The sequence below is a fragment of the Sciurus vulgaris genome (genome assembly GCF_902686455.1).
Source record: "Sciurus vulgaris genome assembly, chromosome: 2".
NCBI classification, from domain to species: domain Eukaryota; kingdom Metazoa; phylum Chordata; class Mammalia; order Rodentia; family Sciuridae; genus Sciurus; species Sciurus vulgaris.
This window is the reverse complement of record NC_136462.1, coordinates 50,957,359-50,980,936: the sequence shown is the minus strand read 5'-3', so window position 1 is coordinate 50,980,936 and position 23,578 is coordinate 50,957,359. Positions and strand designations below refer to the sequence as shown.

Here is a 23,578-nt window from a genome sequence, read left to right as displayed (position 1 = left end):
TCTAGAGAACAGCCAAGGCCAGGTTGGTCTGAGTGAAGAGCAACTGAGGAGTAAAGGATGAAGTCGAAGAGAAAATGACTAGATTATGTCAGGTTTTGTAGGAAATTTCTTTTACATTGAGTAGGACAGAAAGCCTACTGGTGGAAGGGTGGTGAGACACAGAGGGATGAGACTTATATTATAACAGGATCACTGAGAATGTATTTTAGGCAGGCCAGGATGCAAGGAGGAGACACAAAAGGAGGTGCTGCAGGAACCCAGGGAGAGCCCTGGTGGTGCCGACTGAAGCGGAGCCAGTGCAGGTGGAGAAAAGCAGATCGATTTTGGAGGAAATTCTGCAGGATTTCCTGACAGGCTGAAGTGGGGTGTAAAAAATAGAGTGGGGATTAGAAAAGAATCCTAAGGTTCTTTTGTTATTGTTATTGTTATTTTGTTTTTCTCTTGTTTTGCCAGAGTGACTAAAAGGACAGAGTTACTTTCAAGATGGGCAGATGGTGGGTGGATCCAGTTTGGGGAGGGATATTAAAGTTTGCTTTTGGTCATTTGAGTTTGATTCCCAAGTGGAGACATCAGGAGACACTGGACCCAAGGGTCTGGAGTTAGGAGAGGCAGGAGGTGTACACGTGGGACCCTTGAAGGATAGAGGGCTCCATGCCAGAATCTGCGAGAAGTTGCCAAGGGGTCGTGGTGCCATGGAGGGAAAGTGCAAGGACTGAGCTTCAGCCCTCCCCAGGAGGTGGGGGCCGCAAGGAGGAGCCAGCAGAGAGTGATGGGGGACAAGTCAAGGGAGTGTGGTGTTCTAGAAGCCGAGGAAAGCCGGCACGGTGAGAAAGGTGAGGGACGGTCAGAGGAAGTAGCAGATGCTGCTGGTGATCAAATGAGAGAACTGAGAGGCGACCATCAGATTTAGTTCTGCGGAGACCACTAGTTACTCTGACAGAAGCAGAGGGGTTAAAGCCAGCATGGGGAGGAATTGGAGACAGAATAGGGAAAGAGGAAGTAGCTTACAGGGAACTGGATGAAGAGGTTTATATATTTTTGTTTTTAGTGGGAGTGATAAGAGCATTTTTGTGTGATGATGAGACTAATGCATGAGATGAGGAATTCTTGATGCCAGAGAGAAAGAGAGGGGGATTGGGGGAGAAGAATTGCTGGAGTGACACCCTTGAGTAGGTGGGAGGGGATGAGGTCTGTGTGCAGCGGGGGCTTGGCATTAGATGGGCACATTGACAGGAAGCTGTAGGATCAGATCGAGGCAGCACATATGGTTGCTGATGCTGGCTCTGGTTTTCTCTGTAAAATGATAAGCAAGCTCATGATCAGGAAGGAAGGAGGGGGAGATGACATGAAAAGCCCAGGAAGGGGTAAGGCATTGCGTGGACTGCCAGGACAGCGGGAGATCTGCAGGCTGGGGAAGTGGTCACGGCTGCCTGGCAGCACGAGAAGCTCACTGATGTTCACCCTGAGCACAAAGTGGGATCAGTGAGTGTCGTTGTGACTTTGTCCCCAGTCATGTGTTCTGGTTTGCGGGTTTAAACAGAGTTGAGGTTTTGCAGGTGATAGAACTGGAGAGGGGTGAGGGAATAGAGATCAGATGCTCAGGGGTCATTGTGACAATCCACCAGATCACTTAAACAGGCTATAGAGTGAAGAGGGCAAGGTGGCACATAAAAGTGGCGAGATTAATATAAGGGAAGTCCCAGAAGGTGGAAGGCTTCTTGTTGTTGGGGTGCTAGGTAGAGAGCTGGAGAGGTAGGAGGAAAGTGTCCAATGACTGGTTCTGGCAAAGGGAACGTGGTGGAAGAGATGTACCCAGTTTCTAAGCCTGGCACGTAAGAAGTCCCCTCCTGCGATCGTATCTCCTCCCTCTTTTCTGTCTGCCAGCTGAGTGTAGAGAATCCAGCCAAGGACCGTGAGACCAGGGAATGGCCACACCTCAGGCCAGAAGGAGCCTGGTTCCCTGAGCCATCACATGGAAACTCTCCACCCGACCCAATAGTGTGATGTAGCACAAAAAATGAAATATGTTTAGCATGTGCTCATTTAGTTAGATTTGTAATATATTTTTTAAAAAATTATCCTCCCCCTACAAAATTGGAGCTGCTGGGATCACCCAGGGATCTGGTTAAAACACAGACGTTGATTCAGTAAGTGGCTAAAATCTTGCTTTCCTAAGGAGTCCTAGTGATACTCGTGCTGCTGGCCCATGGACTGCTGGGTGAGAATCTCTTCCAGGATTGTTGGAGGAGAGGAGTTCATGTGACTAAGAGGACAGGTTGTTGGAGCCCCTTTACATGTATTGAAATCACCAAGAATAGAGAAAGAAGTAGTATAGGAGAGACCAAATGAGCCAGGAGCTGAAAAAATCAAACAAGGAGCTGTGAGTAGAGAGCAAGGAGGAGAGGTAATGGGTGGGAGGAAATGCAGAAGATTTTTAATCAGGGGAGAGGTGAATAGTATAGAAGCAGTGTTTGGTGGCAAGGGGAAAACCACTTAACCTCCAGGCCCAGGGGTTGGAAGAATGAGCGAAAACCATCACGGGTGCAGGATGGGGTTGACCCAGCAGCAGTGTCTCAGGGGCTCCAGAGGAAAGGAAGATTCAGGACAGAGAGAAGGAACTTGGCTGGAGGATTGTGAAGCCAAAGGGCACATGGAGGGGTCTTGAGATGGAAGATGGAGACAGAATGAGGGGTGTGTGAAGCCTTATGGGGGCTGAGAATAGGAGGAAAAGGGTGACCTGAGAGCCTGGACTTCCTGTGACCACAGACACAAACAGGGATAAAAAGCATGATGTGATTAGTCCTCAGGAACCCAAGGCAAATGGTGGTGATGAGGGACAGGGAGTGGTGTGTGACTGGAGCTGCCTTGACTCCTGCTGGTGGAGGCAGGGAAGTCTGGGGATGCACGAATGGCATTAGTCCCTCTTCAGTGGGGACTTCTTGAGCCCTTTTTAGCTCCTGTGGATGGAATGAAGGAGCCTGCTAGGAGTCGGGTCTAATAGTTATGATTAAGACTGTCGCTCTCAGGAAGCATTTTCAGTTTATACATAGAGGGAAAACATGCCTCTACGTATAATATGCCTACACTGGCAAATCAGAGCAGTCTTCATTTAAACGTTTGCTCTGTGTTCATTGCAGAAAGCCGAGTCTGTGCTCTTGGCATTCTTTGCATGACTGGGTGTCTGTGCCCAAGTTCCACCCATCAGGTGAGCCTTAGCTAATTCCCTTAACCCTGATGCCCTGCTTCTCATCAAGTGGTCTATGGACCAGCAGCATGGATATCACCAGGACTTCTTAGGAAGGCAGGATCTTCGCCACCCACTGAATCAGTGTCCCCAGGTGTATTAAAATCACTTTAAAGTCTGAGAAGCACTGTGATGCATTCCATATTATTAGTAGGAACAAAGCAGGTGCCTCCAACAAGGAAAAAAGCAAGTCTAAGAAGAAGCCTTAGGAAGGATTACATGTTACTCATGAACCTTCAAATCCCAAGTTCAATGCATTTTTTTCTAGCCCTGGCAGTGTACTGGATTCATGTGAACTTCATTAAAAAATAAAACAAACAAAGTTCTAACTTGCATGACTTGAAAAACATTTCATTGTTTCTTTAGGGAGAAATAGATCAGAACAAAGTTGATTATACAGAATAAGGGAGAAAACAACCCTGAACTTTTAACCTGCATGAGTTGTCATTAGAGTCTTAGACAACTCCAGAGTTTGGAGCAGTCTTTCTCCATGCTGGATGTTGGCTGCTCATTAGCATCACCTGGGGAGCTTTCAAAACAGGGAAGAATAACAGTGTTGAGCCCCAACCCCAGATATTCAGATTTAAGTAGTCTGGAGTGAGACCCTGGCGTCAGATGATTTTCAAAAGCTCTCTGAGTGATTCTAATATGTAGCAAGGAGTGAGACACTTTAGTAGAAATAAAATGCAAGGCACTTTATCTAGAAGCCAAATTAAAGAGGGAGACACAAGTGAAATTAATTTTAATAATGTATTTAAAATATTCAAAATATTACCATTAAACATGTAAAAAATGATAATGAGGTATTTTCTTTGTTTTTTCGTAAGGCTTCAAAATCTGGCATTTATTTTGGGCTCGGAGCATACCTCAGTCAGATCAGCTGTTTCAGGACTGTGAGAGCCATATAGGTGCTGGCTTCCTATGTTCATGTGATGGTTGTGGTGGCAGAGTGCCGCTTTGAGTACTAACTGTGGAGCTAGGCTGTGGTTTGGATGTGAGGTGTCCCCCAAAAGCTCATGTGTGAAACCAATGCAAGAAGAATTAGAAGAAAAATGATTGGGTTATGACAGCTTTAGCCCAATCCGTGAATTAACCCCCTGATAGGGATTAACTGAATTGTAGCTGAGGGCCGGTGGGGTGTGGCGGGAGGAGATGGGTCATTAGGGGCATGCCTTTGGAATAGATATTTTATGAGCTGAGTTTAATCTCTCTCTGCTTTCTGATCATCATGTGAGCTGCTTCCCTCTGCCATGCTCTTCTGCCATGATCTCCTGCCTTATCTGGAGCCCCAGGGAATGGAGCCTGCCTACAGACTGAGATCTCTTAAACCAGGGGATCCTAAATAAACTTTTCCTCCCCTAAAATTGTTCTTGTCAGGTATTTTAGTTGCAGCAATGAAAAAACTGACTAAAACAATAGGTTTCCACCTCCGGATATGAAACAATTGACCATTTAAAGCAGAGGAAGAGCGTCAGAAGATAATGAGGTGTAATTCAGCATTTCTTTTAAATTTTTCTCTCAGGACGATTATAAGCAGCCCCTTAAAGATCATTGTGGAAGTTCTATGAAGAGGTAGGATTTAGAAAGTTTCCATATTTTCTTCCTCAAAGGGAAATGTTGTCTGGGATTTCAGTGACGTAGTCATATCCTTTGTGATGCTCTGCTCTGAAGGTACACAGAGGAGTGCAGTGCTGGGTCCACATCCTAAGGTGTTGGCAAATAATCCTGTTCATCTGGTTTTGATGTAGGGAAAGTTCATGTCGGTGCTGGCTTCATATGTACACATATAGTCACACTTTCTGCCTTGGAATGGGCCACTGTGAAGTGCAGGCATCTTTGGGGGTTTTGGTATCTGCATAACTGAGTCAATGTTGGAATCAGGGATGGGAGAGGGTAAAATTCTGTGGTTTGGCATTGGCCCAATTCCCTTCCTCCTCTTAGAAAAGAAGCATCATTCATGGATCTTCTCCCAAACCAGCTGTGGAGAATAAAAAAGACCTTAGTATTAACATTAGATTGGTTTCCTAGGCTCTAATTTTTACCATGTGTTTTTTCCTAAAAAAAAAAAAAAAAAAAATAGAGGAATCAGCCACTGGCATGTGTTAAACGACAACAAGGTCACACAGCTCTTCAGAGCCTGAGGCAAATAAGCAGAAAGTCTTAGTGGCATGTGCTGAGAACTAGGTTAAACCAATTTCTCAGGACAATTGCAGAATGGTTTGCTAGCACTGGCAGTCAAGTGTAGTGACTTGGGAGGGATGATCTCCCCTGTCCCTCCTGTCCCCACAACCTCTCCAATCCGTCCAACTCCCTATGCTTATGTCAAGCCTCCTTTCCATGTGTCACCAATATGTCTTAGCTTCTATCAAAGCTACTTTTTCCTGAAACTGACCATGGTCCATAAAAAGAAACAAAAATTGTCTTTGGTTCACCTACCCTCTCCATTTTGGACCCTTCTCAGTGAGGGAAATGTAAGACTTCTTCTCTTCTGAAGGCCCTCAAGTATATCTCTACTGTCAGAATCCCCCTCAGCAGAGCCATGAACTTACCCACACCAAGATATAACTTTTTCCTTCAAGGTGCAAATGACAATCAGTTACAATCAGTTGTCTCTTTCCCAAGATTTTTGTGAAAAAGGAATAAAGCTCTACCAGAAGAATATCAGGCATCAGCCGGTTAGTGGGAATTTCTAAAAGGTGATTATTAAATTAGACCTAGTGGAAACCTAAAATAGCACTGGGTAGGCAATAGTGTGACTTTTTGGAACCAAGGGCATGATTAAGTTGGAGAACCTTCAAGGGATCAAGTATAAGCCTGCAATTATGTTAGGCTGCCACCAGGGGCACTTTGGGGCTGTGGCCATGTTGCCAAACGCTCAGGCTAAATATAATCAGAGAATAAGGTAATTTTTACTTTTTTTAAAAAATGTAGAATTTAAATACTATTGCCAAAATTAGGTTTAAAGATGATTCATATAAGTAAATTCTTTAGAAAACCAAAGCCTAAGAAAAAACTTTCTACCTGCCTTCACTGTTTTCATCATGTAAGGCTATAGACATTATTTATAGCCAAGATATAAAATGACTGGTTCCTTCTGGCTCGCACTGATTTCTTATTTGTGAATCATATCTTTCACTATGACAAGGGAGAACTTTTAAACAGGATTTTCCCAATTGCAGTGGCCCACCAATTCCTGTAACTTTCCCTTTTCTACTGCCACGTGGAATGGGAGGAGCATTGTGTCAGCATGTGGAGAGTGCTTTGTTGACTTGACCGTGGAGAACAGTCACATGAATTATTATTATTTTTTTTTAATAAATGAAGTAATTTCAGTGGATGGCTGCAAGATATTTTAAGGGCTTTTTGGGTCAGATTATTCTGAAGTCACTCGTTAGGAGAGGTCTGACACTTATGAGACAAAATGTGTGTTACTTCATTTGTCTGCAACTCTACTTTGTATAAAGATTGGGTATTATTTGTTCTGTCTAATGTGAATGTCTGTAGGACACATAGAGGACTGTTTTAGGTTAATGCTGGAAGATAAGGTGAAGACAGGTTATGAAAAAACCTTAGTGTTGTATTCTAGAGGTTGCACTCAATTTGGTGGGTGGCAGGGAACCACTGAAGGTTTTTGTGTAAGTGGGTTGACGTTCTTAGAGTGGTACTTTAATAGCAGGAAGAATGAATAGAAAAAGGCTCAAAAGCTTGATGGAAGGACCATCTATAGGACCAGGCTGCAGATTAGATGTGGAAACTAGGGAAAAAAGAGGAGTAAAAGATGACTGATTTTGAGCATAGGAGCATGCTAGTGTCCTAAAAGAATAGGAAGACCAAAAGTTGTTCAGAAGAAATAGAATAAACTTGATTGTGAAGATCAAATAAAAATATTTACTGGAAGCCCCTTGAGAAGTATAAAATGCTATTCTCATGTAATAAAATAAATGTTAGCATTTATTAAGCATGAAGCAAGTATTTCCGGTACTCTCTCAGAGACAGGCTGAGCTCTCCCTACATTAAAATGATCTTTAAGTCCAGGAGGAAGAACCTCTGTGCAGATGGGGACTAGGTCCTGGGCTTATTTTCCAGCTGGGCTAAATGAAAGGAAGCAGCGAGAAAGGAGCAAAGGTCCCATAAATGGTCACTCAGCATGACATGGCAGCTCAGACATGATGAGCTTTGGTACAGGAGCATGGGCCTGTTCAGACTCTGCTACTTAGCCAGCTAAGTTATCTTGGGCAACTTAACCTGTGTGTGCTTCAATTTCCCCATTTTTTAAAACAGCTAATAAATGTAACTGCTCCTGAGGACGAAGTGAGAGCATGCTTGCAAGTGCTGAAAACAAACCCTAAGCATGGCAATACCGCAAGAGCTGTCAATAGTGGTGTCATGGGAGTTAAGTCAGAGAAAGCTGCAAGGACGTGGCCAGTGATATCAAATGCTGTGAGGACTCCGTGACAATGAGGAGGAAACAAGATCATCATGTTTGGCAAAAGGGAGCTGCGTAATGACATTATGCAGGAGAGTTTTCTTTGAGTTGTGGTGAGGGATGGCAAAGCTTGCCTTTGGGATGCTGTGATTCACTTATTATGTTAGAGTGGTAGTAATAGCAATAAAAAAAGAAAATATCTATACTTATTTATTTCAAAGTGGCCTTCTGATAGAATTGTTAAGCATTGAGGGGATTTTTTTTTTTTTTTCAGTTTTCCTCATGCCCATGAATAAAGCCCAATAAAGAAACAATGTGTTAAAAGAGTGGGTGTTCTTATTGTTGGCTGTCCATATCTGTGGGTTTTGTAATTGCAGATTCAACCAACTGTAGATCAAAAATATTTGAAAAAAATTGTACCTGTACTGAACCATACCAACTTTGTTTTTTCTTACCCTTATTCCCTGAACAGTGCAGTATGGTAATTATTTACATAGCATTTACATTGTATTATGTATTATAAGTAAAGTAAAGATGATTTAAAATATATGGGAAGATGTGTAGTAAGTTTCATGCAAATACAAAGCCATTTTATTTGAGGGACTTGAGCCTCTATTGAGTTTGGAGGGAGTGTCCTGGAGCAAATCCCTCAGGGATACCAACTAGATGATTTAAAATACACAGGATGTTGTTTATAGGCTATATGCAAATACTATGGGGACTTGAGGTTCCTAGGATTTGGTATCTGATTTAAAATACCTAATACAAAGTAAATGCTATGTAAATAACTGGTATAATATTTTGTGTTTTATTTGGATAATTTTTATTATTTTTGTTTTGCTTTTAACATTCTTAACCTGTAGCTCATTGATTCCTCGAAGATAGAGAATCTGAATTCAGAGAACCAACAGGTTATACTAGATTATTTCCCAAAAGGACACATGTATGTGTATGTGCTAATAGAAAAATATGTCTTGCTTCTTTTCTATTTCTCTAATTACTTCTAAGTTTCAATACTTACTGATTTCATTCCTCTAATATCATTTGCTGGTTCAGCTTTTTGTGTTGGTTTATTTCCAGAAAAATGATTCTTTAAGTTAACCTAAGATGAAGGTGATAATAAAGTTAGACTATTTATTACTTTCTGATACTCACTAACCACCCCCCCCCAAATATGGACTTCAGTCTAGAGCTGTGCTTTTGAAATGCAATCACCATGTCAAGGTTTGATGCATATGAGCTTTAAAAGGGCCAAATACTTACTGTTCCTACTCAAACAGAATAAACCACCTGAAATACTTCCCTCAGGGGAAAACAGACAAACAAACAAACTTCAGAGGTCTTTAAAAAGAAAAAGATCTTTAAGAAGTAAAATTTGATGTAATATATGAGCAGCTCAAAGTACTTAAAAAACAGTGGGGCAATTTGAAAGCTTTGTTAAGAAAGTAATCAGGTTTTTTAGATAGATTAATGAAAACCTAAATGCAAGATTCCTTACCATCTTGTACCTACAGAATCAATTTCTTTTTTTTCCATGAAAACTGTACTTTCAGTTAAAAATATAGAAAAAGAAAATGGAAAGCTTGGAAAATGGAAAATGACCAGTATATGGGTTACAAGTTCTACCATTTGATGTCTTTGACACATTCATTATGTCCTTCTTGTCCTGGTGTATTGATCAATTTGCAAGGAGAAAAAATCAATTCCAGACAAAAAAGTAGGAGAAAGAAAGGAGGGAGAAAATTGATGGGAGGCTTAAAAGAATATCTCAAAGAATCCAAGTTGGGGGTGCAGCTAGTCTACAGGAAGAGCCAGTGGGGAGCCTTTTGGGATTGCCTCCTTTCTCTCAATCTGTCTCTACTTCTCTCTCAGTGCCAACTTGTTCTTTTACTCAAGGTTTTTCATTCATGAATCCAGAATTTTTGGGAAAGAACCAGTTGGCTGAGCTTATAGGAAACTACCTATATGTGGGTCTCCTATAGCTGTGTGGGCAGAGATTCCATAGTATGAAGGCATGGCATTTCCTACTACGATTTGAGTGGTGGATGAGTGGATAGAAGCTGTTCTCAGCAAAATGTAAGCTGGGAAAAAAATTAAATAGTGTGTCTTCTATACCTGCTGCCTTGTTTTCCTTTGTGCCAGCCAACTGCAACTTCAGTTTTGCAGAAACTCTTGATACACTCTAACTTGTCCATTCCTCTGGTGAGCTATTCTATGGCACTTTTTGTATATTTGTGTCTATGTTCAAGTAATGAATCATAAATACCTATGCATTTATCTCCTGTGTCTGTATAAGTAGAAAGAAGCATTTCTTTAATTGTGCTTATGAAAGATTTCTAGAGAAACAAAATAATATTCTCTGTTCAAATAAAAAGCACTGAGCTAAACAAAGATATAGTTTTTTTTTATTACATGACTTCAGGGTCTTTCGTGTGCTAGCATGTATTGCATATGTATGTATGATGGAGTTGGGGAAGGAGAGAGAAAGATCATTAGAATTTCCTGAACTTATTGAAATGTACGTGTGTGTGTGTGTGTGTGTGTGTTTAAATTTGACAAATATCTAGAAACATCTTGGATGTCATCTAGAATGCAATTTTAGAAATGCTTAGTTTTAAAGATAAATATGAATTTCCTTTCAGATAATGGAGAGAAAAGGTGTTGTGTGCAAAAGAGATGAAAATTTGTTAATAAAAAAGCCGAAAAGAAAAGACAACTGGAGGAAGTGTGCATCTGAGGGAGAAAATTAGCCAGGGGAGATGTGAGATGCAGCCCTGTTTTCCATTGGCATGTAAAACGCTCAGGTGAGAGAGGCACCCACTACCCAGTGTAAAATAGCAGAGTGCACATTTTATGCTTCTGGAGCACCAACTGTATTTTTTGTGGTGTTTGTTTTGATTTATGAAATACTCTGCCTCAGAATTTCACATGATCTTAGGTGTGTTTCTATGTAAGTTTAGGAGAAAAACATCGTTCAGCAATAGCAGTAGGTCTACAGCCAGATGCTTCAACTGAAATTACCACATTCTTATAATTGGTAACAGGATGTTTCAAGCTCCACATTTCCCCTCTGCATTAAAGTCTTCTCTTCTACATCCAGAGAAGCACTGTCACCCCTTCCCCACCCCAGATTTCTCTTTTAGTGATAAACTACCAAATTACCAGTTTACAAACTAAAGCCTTTGTTTTTAATATCCTGCAAGGCCATGGACAAAGGCTATATAAAGGTTTTAGCTATCCTGATCACACCTTAGGAGAGCCGGTCCTTCATTTAATCCACAATCTGTTACAGACCAGATACTGTTTTAGGTGCAGGGAAAGTGGCAGTGAATGAGGCAAAGCTCTGCCCTCCTGGAGCTTCCATATGAGTGTCTGTGTGCTGCTGGGAGTGTGTGTGTATGTAGACCAAGTACAGTGAACAAAAATATAATGTCAAATATGCATGTGCTAAGAAGCAGACTAAACGCATGAAGAGTGACAGGTGCCATTTTAGGGAGGGGTGGTCAGGGAAGGTCTCTGCGTTCAATAACACCAGAGTGCTCACCTGGAATAGCTGAGGGAGTGAGACACAAAGCTATGCCAGGGAAGAGAGTTCCAGGTGTCCAGAAGAGCAAGTGCAAGTCTTGGGGAGTCCATTTGCTGGATGTGTTTGGGGAGCAACAGGTGCTCTGGGGGCTGAACTAGGTGAGCAACAAGGAGAGAGATGGCAGAGGAGCCAGAGCTGTAGTGGGGCCAGGGTGGGTGTGTGTGTGGCCACGGGGTCAGATTGTGAAGGGTCCTGTGGACTCCAGGAATCTTTTTTTTTTTTTTTAAATTTTTGGAATCATTTTAATTTAATTTTGTGATAGGGTATAATAACCAGAATACAAATTATCAGCAACAGCATGCTCTACATTCTGTTGCTCTTTCTTCTCTCAGTCAAAAAAGTCTTATGTGAAAGGAAAAACACACTTGCTCTCTGTGGCGCACGTTGGGAGAAGGGCCATGAGGAACGGCAGTACTGCATGTGTGGAGCCCCAATGGACAGGCCCTTTAAATGGGGTGGGCATGGCCACTGATTTGGTATTCCATTTGCTGTCTATAAATATCACTGTTAATGAGAGCCATTAGCTTGGTGACTGGGTGAAGAAAGGCAAGTAGCACCAGGTCGCAACTGCTGAACAGTGAGTCAGAATGGCTCTGTTCTTACCTGCATGCCTTAAAGAAGTGAAAAGCTATTTGTAGGTGTATAGAGGCATGCTGGTGCAAGCCAGGAAGAGGCATAAATCAAATGACACTCAAGACTTACTGGTGTCAGGAGCAGAGAGAGCTTTTACTATACCCTCAGAAATCCACTGAAGATAGATTAGTTCTGAGGCAGTAAACCACTTTCTATTATCTTTCTAACACACCCATTACAGTGAGTTTCAAGCAAGGTACTCAGACCTGACTCCCAGGAACATCTTTGTAATGGCACTTAGAAATGGTCACATATTCTAGGTGCCAGGCTCTGGTGATGTGGCTCTGCAGGTGCTCTGAACTTGGTAGCTTTAAATTCTCCCTCTGGCTTTGCCCCTGAGGGGTTCTGTTGTATCCCTGACTCCTTTTGTTTCTCTCTTCCCCTTCACTGTCTCATATGTCAAAACCAGAAAGATTCTGGGCTCCAATTCTAGCTTCAGAACTCAGCGACCATGTGTCCTAACTAGCAAGTATAGGATCTTTCAGGGCCTCAGTTTCCTCATTTATAAAATGGGGGCAATATTATGTACTTGTTATAAAGTGCCCAGAAAAGGATTTGGCATTCAGGAAGCAATTGAGAAATGTAATGGATGTTAGACTGTAATAAATAGGAATCTGAGTCTTCTGGAGTGATTACTTGTTGATTGTCTCACTTGAGGGAAGTTTTTACATATTGTTGTTAAAAAATAAAAATTTAGCTGTAAAATGTATACAGTCTCTATTTGTGCTTCAACTGGACACTAATACTCTTACCATTCCTATAATTCTGCCCAATTACATAAAGGGAGAAGAATCAAGATTTATTGAGCACCTACTACTGTTGAGGCATTTTATATAGATATTTTCTCTCATTTGAGACTCAACATTTTTAAGTATGGCTATGTTCATCCAATGATTGAGAAAACAAAGCTCTGAAAAACTAACATTAAGAATTTAGCAACTGATGAAATGGTGGAAGTGGATGCCAACCAAGGTCTGCTTGAATCCCAGACCTGAACTCCTTCTAGGACCCTGGGTGGTCTACCAACAGCACATCACTGTATGTGAACACTCAGTGTTGCACCTGAAGAATGTCCTTAAAACAACAACCAGGGGACCAGCAGGCAGGGGATTTTACCTTCCTGGCTGAGTCTTTCAAGCTCACTGGACTCTGAATAATTCCCAGAAGTGGGGCCAGTCTCGTTGATGGTTAAGTATAAACCTATCCTTAGGCAACACTAGACAGAGATTCTTCTAGTCTATTTTTAAACTCGACACCTCCCTGGCAATCAGCTCTGCCATCTTATACCCTTGTAGAAGTACCTATATTCAGCATTAGTCCCCTTCATGGGGATGCCGCCACTCCTATCAAAGCTCTACTCAGTTGTGAAGACAGATTTTGAATCCCACAGTACACTTCTCTTAAAAAAAATAATAGCCTCGCTCCTTTAGATTTCTCATAAGGTCCATTTCCTTTGCCTTTTAATAAATTTCACAACTCTTTTCTGGACACTTTTTTCAAACTTTCCACCACTTGCCAAAGTTACTGAGTCCAGAATCGGACATTTAAATCTAATAGAGCGCTAAGGTAGCCTGGACAGCCCTATAAATTTATATTCTCACCTCCTGCTTCTGCACCCCGGGGGGTGTGCTCCATGTTTATGCTGCAACATTAACACATTGAGTCATTTTCCTCAAGAAATGCCAACTTGGGAAAGAAACCCAACAAATGAGAAAGCCAGGGTTTCTAACAGTATCTAATAAAGCTCCTGCTACTACTATTGTAATGGACAATTCCCACACATAGTTCCAAGAAGGAACATACCTAAAAATGAGCATTTTCTACTTGTCTCCAGAACTTAAAAAAAGTGCCAGAAAAATGGATTAATTAAATGCACATTATTAATATTCCTGGCCCCCAAGAATAAAATCCTTAGTTAATAAACAATTCCCATACGAGATAAGCAAATAAGCTAAGATAAAGACTTTTAAAGTGTTTTTTTTTAAAATTAAAGTAATAACAAGCAATCAACAGATATATGAAAAAATGTCCACATCTCTAGTAATGAGAGAAATGCAAATCAAAACTACCCTAAGATTCCATCTCACCCCAATTAGAATGGCAATTATCAAGAACACAAGCAACAATAGGTGTTGGCAAGGATGTGGGGAGAAATGTACACTCATACATTGCTGGTGGGGCTGCAAATTAGTGCAGCCACTCTGGAAAGCAGTATGGAGATTCCTTAGAAAGCTTGGAATGGAACCACCATTTGACCAGCTATTCCACTCCTTGGCCTATACCCAAAGGGCTTAAAATCAGCATACTACAGAGATACAGCCACATCAATGTTCATTGCTGCTCAATTCACCATAGCCAGATTGTGGAACCAACCTAGATGTCCTTCAGTTGATGAATGGATAAAGAAACTGTGGTATATATATACAATGGAATATTACTCAGCCATAAAGAATGATAAAATTATGGCATTTGCAGGCAAATGGATGAAATTGGAGAATATCATGCTAAGTGAGATAAGCCAATCTCAAAAAACCAAAGGATGAATGATCTTGCTGATAAGCGGATGATGACATATAATGTGGGGGTGGGAGGGGTTAGCATTAGGGTTAGGTTTAGGTTTAGGGTTAGGGTTAGGTTTAGGGTTATGGTTAAGGAAGGTGGCAAGAATGGAAGTAGGAAGGACTGTATAGTGGGAAAAGAGGGGTGGGAGGGTGCGGGGGAGGAAAAAAATAACAGAATGAATCAAACAACATTACTCTATGTAAATTTATGATTACACAAATGGTATGCCTTTACTCCATGTACAAACAGAGAAACAACATGTATCCCATTTGTTTACAATAAAAAAATTAAAGTAATAACATTTGGTTTTCATTTATAACTTGGGGATTAAATGGGTTATTTGGAATAAAGAAACAGGTTGCTTATTGTTTTAAAAAATACACTCATATACATCCAACCAGAGGGAAACATGTTCACAATTTGATATTTGAAGTTTCAGTATTTGATTTGGTTCATTTTTTCAGAGTTATCATTATTACATTTAAAATTTAATTCAGCTTGCGGATTAGAAGAGCTTTCAAGATTCTTACACAAGATTTTTTTTTTCTTGTCACATCTTTGATCAGTATTTTTGTCCCCTTTGGGACTGTATTTTTCAGTTTCAAAGAGTCAATGAAAACATGAATGCTTAATTTACAGAAAATTCTTATTTAATAAATTGATCAAAACTAACAGGCAGACCTGGCTACAAATCCGGTCTCCCACATTGACAAACAGTGTGACCTGGAGAAAATGACTTAATTTTCTGTCTTAGGATTTTTTGTAAAAATGAATGTACTTGCAGTTCTTAATATGGGCTTGAAACATGGTAACAGCTCAACAAACATTAGTAGCCCTTACATCTTTGCCAACTTCTATTCGTTTAGTTAATTTGAATTCTAATCCAGTTCTTCAAAGTATCAGTCATCTCACCATTTTAACAAACTCGTCTTGGGGAAAAACACAAAATACCATTCAAATTAAATAAACCTTTGAAATTCAAATTGAAATGCATTCAGAATCAAACTATCTCTTGCATTTTTTTTTTTCACTTTATCTGAAAAAGTCTACCATTAATGAATCTTAGTAACGTGTGACATTTTCATTCTTTAGGACATTTCTATGAACTTTATGTCTATATGGCTTTTTTTTCCCATACAGCATATGGTGATTTTCATCTGTGATGTGGGCACCCATCTCCTTGTGGTTTCCTGATAATTGTTATTGTTGTTTTAATAAGAACTTTTATTTTCCTGATTTTATTAACCCAGAGTACTTTTTTTTAATCTCATGGAACTTTTTTCTCCCCTACCATTTTCATAAGCGAAATGAAAACTTAGAAACTTAATTCAATGTTTCCTAATATGAAGTATAGAAGTGGACAAATATTACCAATTCTCAATGGTAACAAAATTGTCACATTCCGTGATAAACTGTTACTGTGATGGCCCCCAGTGAATTGTCCTTGTGTAATCTCCTCCCACGCTGACTCTGCTCTTGGTAATGGAGATACTTTTGGTCAAGGAGACATTAGCTGTATGATGCAAGGGGAAGCTGGGTAAGTAGTTGCATATTGGAGCAGGGTGTTTTTGATATTTGCTCTTAGGAAGTAACTGCCATACTGTGACAAACCCCAAGTAGCCACACAGACAGGACTATGTGAAGGAAGACTGATTCCCTGACGAATAGCCCTAGTTGAAGTCCCAGCTGACAGTCAGCAGGAGCCTGCTAACCTTGCAAAGGAACCCTCTTGAAAGTGGATCTCCCAGCACCATTTGAGCTGTGCCAAATGACATATGCGGAGCAGAGACAAATTGTCCCTGCTGAACCCTGACCAAATTGCAAAACTGTATGCAAATAAGTAATTGTTCTTGTTTTAAGCGACTGGATTTTGGGATGGTATGCGTGTTGCAATAGACAATTGAAACAATCACTTTCATTCCTGACCAAAAATGCAAAATCAAGAGAAACTGGCAACAAATTGACTTAATACAATAGTGTTCATGCTAGATAAATGCAAATCTTTCCCACCTAAGGCATAACTAGATGTTGAGAACAGGGAGAGTCCTGAGGCTCAGAGGAGAATCAGATGTCATTTTTCTAGTGGAGGCAACAGTTCATCTGTTCTTTCTTCGCTTTCTTTTTTTGACACATATCCATGAGGCACTCAGAGTCAACAAAGGAAATAGCAGTCTCTGATGGAGTTAGCTTACTTTCCTACTGCTTTAATTTTTTACCAGATGTCATGACCTTTGATAGATTGAAGTCTGACTGACTTTCTTATGCCTTATACAATGCTGAATTGTTAAAAAGCGACTAGTGGTAGACCAAGGAGGAGCAGCAACTGAAACATAAGCCCAACTTCCATGAGAATGACTGATACAGATGATAGAGATGATGTCTTACATGTGCCACATTCATACTTAACAAGTCAGTTCTTCCACACATACATGATTTGATCGTGGAGAAACTGCAGCTTCCTTTCTTGGTGTTGTATCTCAGCAGGTTTTGAGACTCCAGCCTTCCCTGTGCAGTGTTTCTGGCACCTTCCTGCTGAAGGGTGTGGTTCTCTTCAGTACGCATAGAATTCCTGATACCTCTCCAGACACTGTACACTCCTTGGTGTGTGAGATAGTAGATTTTAGAAGCTGGGGACAAATCTGAAGGGGTGAGGCAGCTCTTGCCTTCCAGCTAAAAATAAAAGTGGTGTCTTTATGATTAGCAGCTGCCATGAGGATAAACTTTGAAATCCTGGAAAGGATCAAAAAGGTGGAAGAGAGTTTGTTGCACTATAAATACAGTCCCTGACCTAATGATGGTTTCAATTACCATTTTTGACTTTATGATGGTGCAAAAACAATATACATTCAGCAGAAACTATTTCAAAGTTTGAATTTTGATATTTTCTTGGGCTAATGATATGTGGTACCCTACTCAATAGAGATGCTGGCCAGAGGCAGTAGGCTGCAGCTTCCAGTCATCTGGTAACAAACAATAGGGAACATATATACTTTGTTTACTCCAAAGCAGAGAAATTGCTGATTATTTCATCAGATAATTGAAAATTAAAGGGTTTTCCTTTGAAATCTGTAGGGACTGTACAATGTAATAGTTGTAAGAACTGGAGTTCTTATAACTGGAGTTTATAAGAACTATAAGACTTCTTTGGTTCTTTTTAAAAAAATTTTAGTCATAGATGGACATGATGCCTTTATTTTATTCATTTATTTTTATGCAGTGCTGAGGATCGAACTCAGTGCCTCACACATGCGAGGCAAGTGCTCTACCATTGTGCTACAGTCCCAACCCTTGCATTCTTAATTATCCTCTACCACTTACTAATCCAGGGAACTTAAACAAACTGTTAATATCACTAAATCTCAATTTCCAGAATCTCTAAGATGAAAGGAATAACAGTACCTACTTCATAAGTTGTTGGAAAGAGCAAATATGCTTGGTAAATATCCAATAAATATGGCCTATTAGTACTGGCTATTAATTCTCTCCTCAAGCACTTTCCAACCATTCATTGATTGAACTTGCTCTTAACTGCAAGGCAGGAAGGATCATTTTAACTATTCTAAAGATAAACTTTGAGATGTTTCCCATTTAGATTTTCTCATAAGAAACCTAGCTGCAAATCTGGAAATGTCTAGCTTCAGAAAACCTTTATTTGATCTAAAAATATATTATAAAATTGTATTTCAAGAGCTTTTTCATTTGTAAGCATTTAAATGATCTGTGTAGTGGAGATATTAAAGTAATGCATATCCCTCACAACTAGTTATAGTATGTAAATAGGTTTCTGAGACCCTATTTGAGTCATCTCTGCCCGAGGAAGGCTTTTGATCATGGAACCTTTTTTCAAAAGACTATTCACTGAGGGAGCACTAGGATCACTATTACATACTTAGAATCTTCAATGTTTTGTGTTAGGAGCTTTATTGGGAAACCAGCAATTCATCCATTCGCATGCAAGTGAGTTTACCAACAGAGCTTGACAAATATTGGATATCCCTGTCCTGACCATTCCTTCTTTAATTTGTTGTAAAAACATCTAACATTAGATATGGCTTTAAGTGTATAGTACGATATTGTTAACTATAGGCCGTAATACTGTACTGCAGATCTCTAGAACTTATTTTTCATTAAAGAAACTCTGCAGCCATTGAATAGCAACTCGCCCTCCCCCAATCACTGGCAGCCAACATTCTACTCTCTACTTCTGTGAGTTCACCTGTTTTAGACACCTTATACAGGTGGGTTCATAATGTATTTGTCTTTCCGTGACTGACTTATTTCACTTAGCAGAATGCCCTCAGGGTTCGTCCATGTTTGGATGATATTCCATTGTATGTGTCTACATAATTTTTTATCCATTTATCTGACATTACTGTGAATAATGTAATGAACATGGGAATGCAGGAATCTCTTTGAAATCCTGATTTCAAGTTTTTGAATGCATACCCAGAAGTGGGATTTTTGTATCATATGGTGGTTCTATTTTTAGTTTTTTAGGAACCTCTATACTATTTTCTATAGCAATTTCACCATTTAACATTCCTACCAATAATGTACAAGGATTCTAGTTTTTCCAAATCTTTTCCAACATTCGTTATCTATGTGTATATCTATCCACCTACTATCTGACCATCTATCTTAATGATCAGCCTCACAAATATGAGGTAATATCTCATGGTTTGGATCGGCATTATTTGCATTTTCCTGATTACTAACATTGAGCATATTTTCATATAATATACCCATTGACCATTTATATGTTTTTGGAGAAATGTCTATTCAAGTTTTTTCCTATTTTAACTTGAATTTTTGTTTCTTTTGAGTCTTAGGAATTCCTTATATGTGTTAGATAGTAATCCCTTATCAGATGTAGTTTGCAAATATTATTTCTATTAGTATATTGACTTCATACTCAGTCAAGTGTTGTCTTTTCCATGCAGAAGTTTGATTTCCTTTTCCATTCCCTCCTTCACTCCTTCCTTTCTTTCATTTCTCTTCTCTCCCTCATTCCCTCTCTCCTATTCCTTCTGCTCTTTCCTTCCATCTCATTGAGTTCTTCTCCTAATACACTTGGGCTCTTGGAGTGTCTGTTGTGGTCATAGAAAAAAATGGCAATGAAAGTTATCCATGTAATTTAGAAATTGTACTCTGTGCATTGGGAACTTGTTCCTTCTCCTCTGTTTGGACCATGTTTTAAAGTCTGGGGTAGAATTTTCTTTTGTTTTTTTTTTTTTTTTTTCTTTTACTTGAACCCATGGTTTTGGCCATGGTAAGCAAGTGTGCTACCACTGAGCTACATCCCCAGCCCTGTAGTGAAACTTCCTAAACATATTCAATTTCAAGGTCATGGCTCATAGAGCTGGTTTACTTAGTTAACTTAATCAATCAAAAGACTGGAAGACTTCACACCCACTGGGATGACTACTACCCTAACAACAAACAATAACAAGAGTTGGTGAGATGTAGGTAAATTGGAATGTTTGTACATCATTGGTGGTATTGTAAAAGGGTGCAGCTGCTATGGAAAAGCAGTAAGTATGGTAAGGCAGTTCCTCAAAATATTAACAATAGCATTGCTATATGGTCCAGAAATTCTACTTCTGGGAACATACCCAAAAGAATAAAAAGGAGGATTTCAGTGAGACGTTTGTATACTCATGTTCATAGCAGCACATAAATTCACAATAGCCAAAAGGTAGAAGCAGCCCAAGTATCCATGGATGGATGAATGGATAAAGAAAATATGGTGTATACATATCATGGAACATTATTTGGCCCAAAAGGGAAGGTAATTCGGACACGCACTACAATACGTATGGGCCTTAAAGAAGCCAGTGAAAGAAGCCGGTCCCAAAGGAACAAGTGTTGTATAATTCTACTCATATGAAGTATTCAGAGTAGTCAACTTTATAAAAACAGAAAGCCAGGGCCCTGGTGAGTTAGGGTTTAACGGTACAGTTTCACTTTGAGAAAAAGAAAATTCTGGAGATGGATGGTGATGATATAACTGAATTGAACAGCATGAGTGAAAATGGTTAAGGCAGGAACTAGAGATGCAACTCAGGGGTAGAGCACTTGCCTAACATGCAGGGGGCCCTGGATTCAGTCCCCAGCACTGCAGGATAAAAAATGGTTATGATGGTAAACTGTATGTTGGGTATTTTACCAAGATTAAAAAATGTTTAAAGGATAACACACAATAAAAAGTCTTAAGAAGGTCTGTTTTATTTCATTTCTCACTGGTTATGAAAATACTATAATCCTAGTACCCAAGTTTTACAATGCTTTTTTTTGCACTAGTTGACCCTAATGTTTTTAACAGATGACATAGAATGAACACCCACCTGTGTCATTCACACAGCGAACATATGAAGGTAATATTATTATCTTTATTTTAGAGATGAGTATATTGTTCTTAGAAACCCAGCTGTTAAAATTGGTTTTCTTGAGCATTCCTAAGAGAGGCAGGAGGTATGGCAGAAATGATTGGGCCCACTCAATCAAATGAAGAAGTCGAAGGGACACAGGTATCTACTTCTCAACACCTATAAAGCTTTAGAATAAGTTGGTCCTAAGTATAGCTGGTTGTGTCTCATTTCTTTGAGATTTTAAAAATGAATTCTGAAAAAGTGACACAAGCTATTTCTCCCTGCCCAACAGGTGTCAGACACACAGGTTTATCTCAGAACCTGGAATCATTCTGAGAGCTGGATGTGAGGCATGCTGTAGTAGTGTACACGCACACACACACCACACACACACACACACACACACACACACACACACGAAATTCATAGGCCCCACAATTAGAAAACCATGTTCCCATTGATTGTCAATTTTCACTAGTTATCCCCATGCCCAGTACCCACTTGGTGGAGGTATGCCTCTTAGTTCCCTGATCTTGATGTAGTCTAATCCTAAGAATTGGCCCACCTTGAGTGCCAGATAATAGCAGGACCAAAATTTCAAATGTTTGTTTTGACCAGACAGGTCTACAGGGCACAAATCCTTCTGTTTCTTCACAGGTCTGCTCAGAGGGCCAGGCCCAAGCACTCAGAGGGTCCTGGGTCTTCCTGGTCCCCAGAAGTGAGAGACCTCCTGTTTTTAGAATGAACCTGAGTCCTGGGATCTGGAAAAGCACTAGATGCCTTCAGTGAATGGGTAAGAAATGATCAGTTGATGACTTCAGAAGGTGAAAAAAATATTTCCATGACGGCTTTGAGCAATACTTAGCAACACTATGATACAAATAGCATGGTAAAATGATGGGCTGCTTCACTATCTAATATCCTGTGAATTTCTCCTCAAGAAAGAGCCATGTCTTATTCCTCCCTGTGTCTAGCCCAGCACTGAGCACAGTGTTGTCAGCAAGAAGCATAGAGCTGATTGCCTGAATGAATGTGTGCTCTGTTCAAAGTTTGTCAATTACATCTGATAAATGTAATTGTTTCTGTCATTAAGACTCCTCAGTTCTGATGTTGGCAGAGAACACAGTGCCATGTGTAAATCCATGGGTAACCCTTTGGAGTAATTCATGCTTCTCTTAGGGTCCAGTGGAATGTTACCTTGGGATGTGGGAACCTAGGTTTCTTGGACACAGGCAAATTTGGAGGGGAGGTGCCAGCGAAGCTCAGTGGAGAAGGTTGGTGAGGCTGCTTCAGGGTTCCCAGGGTGACCCTGGAAGAGCTTCTCTCTCCAGTTGTGGTGCCTACTACAGGGATGGGTATTCGGTGGAAGAGAAGGAAAGTGAGTGAAGAAACTTGTACTTAACATCTTTTGTATGACTTCACAGTTTTTCTGTAACATTTGTGAAAAAACAAAGCAAAGAACCTTCATTTCTTCTAGAACCACATTGAGGAAAAATAAATTAGGTTTGCACTTCTCTTCCCTTCTTTATTTTATATATAGTTTAACCTTATCATTATATAGATGAGGAAACTAAGGGTCAGAGTGGCAAAGTGACTACCCACTTATCTAATTTTGTACATGAGAACTAAAACTCATGGCTCTCGACTCTCTAGACAACTACTGTTTCTACTACTTTCTACTCTGTCTTCCACCAGTCTCCTTTCTTAGAGCGCTTTATTCTCCTTCACAATTATTATAGTTGTAACTTATAGAATCTTCCTTATGTCCCAAAAACTGGCAAATTTCTATGTATTTTTATTTAATCCTAATAGCTTTTAAGGTCAATACAATTGTTTTAGCTTTTTTTTGCTGCTGTAACTAAGAGACCTGACAAAAACAATTTTTAGGAGGAAAAGTTTATTTGGGGGGCTCACAGTTTCAGAGGTCTCAATCCAGAGAAGGCCAGCTCCATCCCTCAGGGCCCTAGATGAGGTAGAACATCATGGTGGAAGAGTGTGGGCAGAGGGAAGCAGCTCACATGATGATCAGAAAGCAGAGAGAGACGCCACTCACCAGATACGAATATAAACCCTAAAGGCACACCCCTAGTGACCCACCTCCTCCAGCCACATCCTACCTGCCTTCAGTTACCACTGTTAATCCCATCAGGGGATTAATTCACTGATTGGGTAAAGGCTCTCATAACCCAGTCATTTCTCCTCTAAACTTTTTTGCATGGTCTCACACATGAGCTTTTCGGGACACCTCACATCTAAAACATAACAATTATAATTTCTACATCATGGATGAGCCAACTGAAGTTCAGAGAAGTTGAAAGAGCTGACTTGAGGTTCTATAGCTAGTGTTGATTCCAAAGCCCATGCTCTTAAACACTGTACCCCAGCATCCTCACAAAGCTCCAGGTCTGTACATGGTCTCCATTCCTCAGCACTATAGAGTCTTGCTTCTTTTTTACTATCAATAATTCCAAGTGAAAATACTCTATGTAGTGACTTAAGTACCTTAGACAAGGTGACTTGAATAATAGAAATTTATTTTCACATGATTCTGGAGCTAGAAGTCTGAAATCAAGGTGTCCCCAGGGTCAGTTTCTTCTGAGACCTCTCCCCCTGCTTTGTAGGGTCCTTATCTAGGTGTCCCCTCTGTATAAGTCTGTGTCCTAATTGTCTCTTCTTCTAAGGACATCAATCATATTGGATTAAGGCCCACCCTAATGGCTTCGTTATAACTTAATTACCTCATTAGATAATTTAGGCCT

General features: G+C 40.1%; 1 long non-coding RNA gene across 1 annotated transcript in view; it reads left to right on the top strand.

Moving 5' to 3' along the window:
* The window catches only part of LOC306650047, a 162,604-nt gene that overhangs the window by 87,909 nt on the left and 51,117 nt on the right, over positions 1 to 23,578 (top strand). The window contains exon 5 of the long non-coding RNA XR_013760793.1: positions 21,477 to 21,612. This is a non-coding gene — a long non-coding RNA (uncharacterized lncRNA). The remainder of the gene's footprint in view (positions 1 to 21,476; positions 21,613 to 23,578) is intronic.